Here is a 7,930-nt window from a genome sequence, read left to right as displayed (position 1 = left end):
ATGTAATGTGAACTAGTACAATGCCAAACATTGTAAATGCATTGAAAACGCTATTCAGTAGCTGAAAAGCACTTTAAAGCAATAAAAGAAGGAAAGATTCAAAACTAGTAATCTAATGTCTTATTCTTGTCAGTAGCATGGATTTAAGTGATTTACAGTTGATTTGAGTCACTATGGCCTGTTTTAGGCTCAAATCTAAGTCAAAGTCATGTAATGTGACCTAGTACAATGCCAAACATTGTAAATTCATAGAAAACGCTTTTCAGTAGCTGAAAAGCACTTTAAAGCAATAAAAGAAGGAAAGACTCAGAACTGGGAATCTAATGTCTTAATCTTGTCAGTAGCATGGATTAAGTGATTTACAGTTGATTTGAGTCAGTATGGCCTGTTTAGGCTCAAATCTAAGTCAAAGTCATGTAATGTGAACTAGTACAATGCCAAACATTGTAAATTCATAGAAAACGCATTTCAGTAGCTGAAAAGCACTTTAAAGCAATAAAAGAAGGAAAGACTCAAAACTAGTAATCTAATGTCTTATACTTGTCAGTAGCATGGATTTAAGTGATTTACAGGTGATTTGAGTCAGTTTGGCCTGTTTAGGCTGAAATATAAGTCAAAGTCATTTAATGTGAACTAGTACAATGCCAAACATTGTAAATTCATAGAAAACGCTTTTCAGTAGCTGAAAAGCACTTTAAAGCAATAAAAGAAGGAAAGACTCAACTAGGAATCTAATGTCTTATTCTTGTCAGTAGCATGGATTTAAGTGATTTACAGTTGATTTGAATCAGTGTGGCCTGTTTTAGGCTGAAATCTAACTCAAAGTCATGTAATGTGAACTAGTACAATGCCAAACAATGTAATTGCATTGAAAACGTTATTCAGGAGCTGAAAAGCACTTTAAAGCAATAAAAGAAGGAAAGACTCAAAACTAGTAATCTAATGTCTTATACTTGTCAGTAGCATGGATTTAAGTGATTTACAGGTGATTTGAGTCACTATGGCCTGTTTAGGCTCAAATCTAAGTCAAAGTCATGTAATGTGAACTAGTACAATGCCAAACAATGTAATTGCATTGAAAACGTTATTCAGGAGCTGAAAAGCACTTTAAAGCAATAAAAGAAGGAAAGACTCAAAACTAGTAATCTACTGGCTTAATCTTGTCAGTAGCATGGATTAAGTGATTTACAGGTGATTTGAGTCACTATGGCCTGTTTAGGCTCAAATCTAAGTCAAAGTCATGTAATGTGAACTAGTACAATGCCAAACATTGTAAATGCATTGAAAACGCTATTCAGGAGCTGAAAACCACTTAAAGCAATAAAAGAAGGAAAGACTCAAAACTAGGAATCTAATGTCTTATTCTTGTCAGTAGCATGGATTTAAGTGATTTACAGTTGATTTGAGTCACTATGGCCTGTTTAGGCTCAAATCTAATTCAAAGTCATGTATTGTGAACTAGTACAATGCCAAACATTGTAAATGCATTGAAAACGCTTTTCAGGAGCTGAAAAGCACTTTAAAAAAATGAAAGTCTCTTCAGGAGCTGAAAAGCACTTTAAAAGAAGGAAAGTCTCAAAACTCAGAATCTAATGGCTTAATCTTGTCAGTAGCATGGATTAAGTGATTTACAGGTGATTTGAGTCAGTGTGGCCTGTTTTAGGATGAGATCTAAGTCAAAGTCATGTAATGTGAACTAGTACAATGCCAAACATTGTAAATGCATTGAAAACGCTTTTCAGGAGCTGAAAAGCACTTTAAAAGAATGTAAGTCTCTTCAGGAGCTGAAAAGCACTTTAAAGCAATAAAAGAAGGAAAGTCTCAAAACTAAGAATCAAATGGCTACATCTTGTCAGTAGCATGTATTAGGTTATTTACAGGTTATTTAAGTCAGTGTGGCCTGTTTTAGGCTGAAATCTAAGTCAAATTCATGTAATGTGAACTAGTACATTGCCAAACATGGTCAATTCATAGAAAACGCTTTTCAGTAGCTGAAAAGCACTTTAAAGTAATAAAAGAAGGAAAGTCTCAAAACTAGGAATCTAATGGCTTAATCTTGTCAGTAGCATGGATTAAGTGATTTACAGTTGATTCGAGTCAGTGTGGCCTGTTTAGGCTTGAATCTAAGTCAAAGTCATGTAATGTGAACTAGTACAATGCCAAACATTGTAAATTCATAGAAAACGCTTTTAAGTAGCTGAAAAGCACTTTAAAGCAATAAAAGAATGAAAGTCTCAAACTCGGAATCTCATGGCTTAATCTTGTCAGTAGCATGGATTAAGTGATTAAAGGTGATTTGAGTCAGTGTGGCCTTTTTTAGGCTGAAGTCAAAGTCATGTAATGTGAACTAGTACAATGCCAAACATTGTAAATTCATAGAAAACGCTTTTCAGTAGCTGAAAAGCACTTTAAAGCAATAAAAGAATGAAAGTCTCAAACTCGGAATCTCATGGCTTAATCTTGTCAGTAGCATGGATTAAGTGATTAAAGGTGATTTGAGTCAGTGTGGCCTGTTTTAGGCTGAAATCTAAGTCAAATTCATGTAATGTGAACTAGTACATTGCCAAACATGGTCAATTCATAGAAAACGCTTTTCAGTAGCTGAAAAGCACTTTAAAGCAATAAAAGAAGGAAAGTCTCAAAACTAGGAATCTAATGGCTTAATCTTGTCAGTAGCATGGATTAAGTGATTTACAGTTGATTCGAGTCAGTGTGGCCTGTTTAGGCTCGAATCTAAGTCAAAGTCATGTAATGTGAACTAGTACAATGCCAAACATTGTAAATTCATAGAAAACGCTTTTAAGTAGCTGAAAAGCACTTTAAAGCAATAAAAGAAGGAAAGACTCAAAACTGGGAATCTACTGGCTTAATCTTGTCAGTAGCATGGATTAAGTGATTTACAGGTGATTTGAGTCAGTTTGGCCTGTTTAGGCTGAAATCTAAATCAAAGTCATGTAATGTGAACTAGTACAATGCCAAACATTGTAATGCATTGAAAACGCTATTCAGGAGCTGAAAAGCACTTTAAAGCAATAAAAGAAGGAAAGACTCAAAACTGGGAATCTACTGGCTTAATCTTGTCAGTAGCATGGATTAAGTGCTTTACAGTTGATTTGAGTCAGTGTGGCCTGTTTAGGCTGAAGTCAAAGTCATGTAATGTGAACTAGTACAATGCCAAACATTGTACATTCATAGAAAACGCTTTTCAGTAGCTGAAAAGCACTTTAAAGCAATAAAAGAAGGAAAGATTCAAAACTAGTAATCTAATGTCTTATTCTTGTCAGTAGCATGGATTTAAGTGATTTACAGTTGATTTGAGTCACTATGGCCTGTTTAGGCTCAAATCTAAGTCAAAGTCATGTAATGTGAACTAGTACAATGCCAAACATTGTAAATTCATAGAAAACGCTTTTCAGTAGCTGAAAAGCACTTTAAAGCAATAAAAGAAGGAAAGACTCAGAACTGGGAATCTAATGTCTTAATCTTGTCAGTAGCATGGATTAAGTGATTTACAGTTGATTTGAGTCAGTATGGCCTGTTTAGGCTCAAATCTAAGTCAAAGTCATGTAATGTGAACTAGTACAATGCCAAACAATGTAATTGCATTGAAAACGTTATTCAGGAGCTGAAAAGCACTTTAAAGCAATAAAAGAAGGAAAGACTCAAAACTAGTAATCTAATGTCTTATTCTTGTCAGTAGCATGGATTTAAGTGATTTACAGTTGATTTGAGTCAGTATGGCCTGTTTAGGCTCAAATCTAAGTCAAAGTCATGTAATGTGAACTAGTACAATGCCAAACAATGTAATTGCATTGAAAACGTTATTCAGGAGCTGAAAAGCACTTTAAAGCAATAAAAGAAGGAAAGACTCAAAACTAGTAATCCAATGTCTTATACTTGTCAGTAGCATGGATTTAAGTGATTTGCATGTGATTTGAGTCAGTTTGGCCTGTTTAGGCTGAAATATAAGTCAAAGTCATGTAATGTGACCTAGTACAATGCCAAACATTGTAAATTCATAGAAAACGCATTTCAGTAGCTGAAAAGCACTTTAAAGCAATAAAAGAAGGAAAGACTCAAAACTAGGAATCTAATGTCTTATTCTTGTCAGTAGCATGGATTTAAGTGATTTACAGTTGATTTGAATCAGTGTGGCCTGTTTTAGGCTGAAATCTAACTCAAAGTCATGTAATGTGAACTAGTACAATGCCAAACAATGTAATTGCATTGAAAACGTTATTCAGGAGCTGAAAAGCACTTTAAAGCAATAAAAGAATGAAAGTCTCAAAACTAGGAATCTAATGGCTTACTCTTATCAATAGCATCAATTAAGTGATTTACAGGTGATCTGAGTCAGTGTGGCCTGTTTTAGGCTGAAGTAAATCATGTAATGTGACCTAGTACAATGCCAAACAATGTAATTGCATTGAAAACGTTATTCAGGAGCTGAAAACCACTTTAAAGCAATAAAAGAAGGAAAGACTCAGAACTGGGAATCTAATGTCTTAATCTTGTCAGTAGCATGGATTAAGTGATTTACAGTTGATTTGAGTCAGTATGGCCTGTTGAGGCTCAAATCTAAGTCAAAGTCATGTAATGTGAACTAGAACAATGCCAAACATTGTAAATTCATAAAAAACGCTTTTCAGTAGCTGAAAAGCACTTTAAAGCAATAAAAGAAGGAAAGATTCAAAACTAGTAATCTAATGTCTTATTCTTGTCAGTAGCATGGATTTAAGTGATTTACAGTTGATTTGAGTCACTATGGCCTGTTTTAGGCTCAAATCTAAGTCAAAGTCATGTAATGTGACCTAGTACAATGCCAAACATTGTAAATTCATAGAAAACGCTTTTCAGTAGCTGAAAAGCACTTTAAAGCAATAAAAGAAGGAAAGACTCAGAACTGGGAATCTAATGTCTTAATCTTGTCAGTAGCATGGATTAAGTGATTTACAGTTGATTTGAGTCAGTATGGCCTGTTTAGGCTCAAATCTAAGTCAAAGTCATGTAATGTGAACTAGTACAATGCCAAACATTGTAAATTCATAGAAAACGCTTTTCAGTAGCTGAAAAGCACTTTAAACCAATAAAAGAAGGAAAGACTCAAAACTAGTAATCTAATGTCTTATACTTGTCAGTAGCATGGATTCAAGTGATTTACAGGTGATTTGAGTCAGTTTGGCCTGTTTAGGCTGAAATATAAGTCAAAGTCATGTAATGTGAACTAGTACAATGCCAAACATTGTAAATTCATAGAAAACGCTTTTCAGTAGCTGAAAAGCACTTTAAAGCAATAAAAGAAGGAAAGACTCAAAACTAGGAATCTAATGTCTTATTCTTGTCAGTAGCATGGATTTAAGTGATTTACAGGTGATTTGAGTCAGTGTGGCCTGTTTTAGGCTGAAATCTAACTCAAAGTCATGTAATGTGAACTAGTACAATGCCAAACAATGTAATTGCATTGAAAACGTTATTCAGGAGCTGAAAAGCACTTTAAAGCAATAAAAGAAGGAAAGACTCAAAACTAGGAATCTAATGTCTTATTCTTGTCAGTAGCATGGATTTAAGTGATTTACAGGTGATTTGAGTCATTGTGGCCTGTTTTAGGCTGAAATCTAACTCAAAGTCATGTAATGTGAACTAGTACAATGCCAAACAATGTAATTGCATTGAAAACGTTATTCAGGAGCTGAAAAGCACTTTAAAGCAATAAAAGAATGAAAGTCTCAAAACTAGGAATCTAATGGCTTAATCTTGTCAGTAGCATGAATTAAGTGATTTACAGGTGATTTGAGTCAGTGTGGCCTGTTTTAGGCTGAAGTAAATCAGGTAATGTGACCTAGTACAATGCCAAACATTGTAAATTCATAGAAAACGCTTTTCAGTAGCTGAAAAGCACTTTAAAGCAATAAAAGAAGGAAAGACTCAAAACTAGTAATCTAATGTCTTATACTTGTCAGTAGCATGGATTTAAGTGATTTACAGGTGATTTGAGTCAGTTTGGCCTGTTTAGGCTGAAATATAAATCAAAGTCATGTAATGTGACCTAGTACAATGCCAAACATTGTAAATTCATAGAAAACGCTTTTCAGTAGCTGAAAAGCACTTTAAAGCAATAAAAGAAGGAAAGACTCAGAACTGGGAATCTAATGTCTTAATCTTGTCAGTAGCATGGATTAAGTGATTTACAGTTGATTTGAGTCAGTATGGCCTGTTTAGGCTCAAATCTAAGTCAAAGTCATGTAATGTGAACTAGTACAATGCCAAACATTGTAAATTCATAGAAAACGCATTTCAGTAGCTGAAAAGCACTTTAAAGCAATAAAAGAAGGAAAGACTCAAAACTAGTAATCTAATGTCTTATACTTGTCAGTAGCATGGATTTAAGTGATTTACAGGTGATTTGAGTCAGTTTGGCCTGTTTAGGCTGAAATCTAACTCAAAGTCATGTAATGTGAACTAGTACAATGCCAAACAATGTAATTGCATTGAAAACGTTATTCAGGAGCTGAAAAGCACTTTAAAGCAATAAAAGAATGAAAGTCTCAAAACTAGGAATCTAATGGCTTAATCTTGTCAGTAGCATGAATTAAGTGATTTACAGGTGATTTGAGTCAGTGTGGCCTGTTTTAGGCTGAAGTAAATCATGTAATGTGACCTAGTACAATGCCAAACATTGTAAATTCATAGAAAACGCTTTTCAGTAGCTGAAAAGCACTTTAAAGCAATAAAAGAAGGAAAGACTCAAAACTAGTAATCTAATGTCTTATACTTGTCAGTAGCATGGATTTAAGTGATTTACAGGTGATTTGAGTCAGTTTGGCCTGTTTAGGCTGAAATATAAATCAAAGTCATGTAATGTGACCTAGTACAATGCCAAACATTGTAAATTCATAGAAAACGCTTTTCAGTAGCTGAAAAGCACTTTAAAGCAATAAAAGAAGGAAAGACTCAGAACTGGGAATCTAATGTCTTAATCTTGTCAGTAGCATGGATTAAGTGATTTACAGTTGATTTGAGTCAGTATGGCCTGTTTAGGCTCAAATATAAGTCAAAGTCATTTAATGTGAACTAGTACAATGCCAAACATTGTAAATTCATAGAAAACGCTTTTCAGTAGCTGAAAAGCACTTTAAAGCAATAAAAGAATGAAAGACTCAAACTCGGAATCTCATGGCTTAATCTTGTCAGTAGCATGGATTAAGTGATTAAAGGTGATTTGAGTCAGTGTGGCCTGTTTTAGGCTGAAGTCAAAGTCATGTAATGTGAACTAGTACAATGCCAAACATTGTAAATTCATAGAAAACGCTATTCAGGAGCTGAAAAGCACGTTAAAGCAATAAAAGGAGGACAGACTCAAAACTGGGAATCTACTGGCTTAATCTTGTCAGTAGCATGGATTAAGTGATTTACAGGTGATTTGAGTCCGTTTGGCCTGTTTAGGCTGAAATCTAAATCAAAGTCATGTAATGTGAACTAGTACAATGCCAAACAATGTAATTGCATTGAAAACGTTATTCAGGAGCTGAAAAGCACTTTAAAGCAATAAAAGAAGGAAAGACTCAGAACTGGGAATCTAATGTCTTAAGCTTGTCAGTAGCATGGATTAAGTGATTTACAGTTGATTTGAGTCAGTATGGCCTGTTTAGGCTCAAATCTAAGTCAAAGTCATGTAATGTGAACTAGTACAATGCCAAACATTGTAAATTCATAGAAAACGCTTTTCAGTAGCTGAAAAGCACTTTAAAGCAATAAAAGAAGGAAAGACTCAAAACTAGTAATTTAATGTCTTATACTTGTCAGTAGCATGGATTTAAGTGATTTACAGTTGATTTGAGTCAGTTTGGCCTGTTTAGGCTGAAATATAAGTCAAAGTCATGTAATGTGAACTAGTACAATGCCAAACATGGTCAATTCATAGAAAACGCTT

Source organism: Osmerus mordax, chromosome 1 (assembly GCF_038355195.1).
Source record: "Osmerus mordax isolate fOsmMor3 chromosome 1, fOsmMor3.pri, whole genome shotgun sequence".
NCBI classification, from domain to species: domain Eukaryota; kingdom Metazoa; phylum Chordata; class Actinopteri; order Osmeriformes; family Osmeridae; genus Osmerus; species Osmerus mordax.
The sequence above is the reverse complement of the archived record's forward strand: the minus strand, read 5'-3'. Positions refer to the sequence as shown.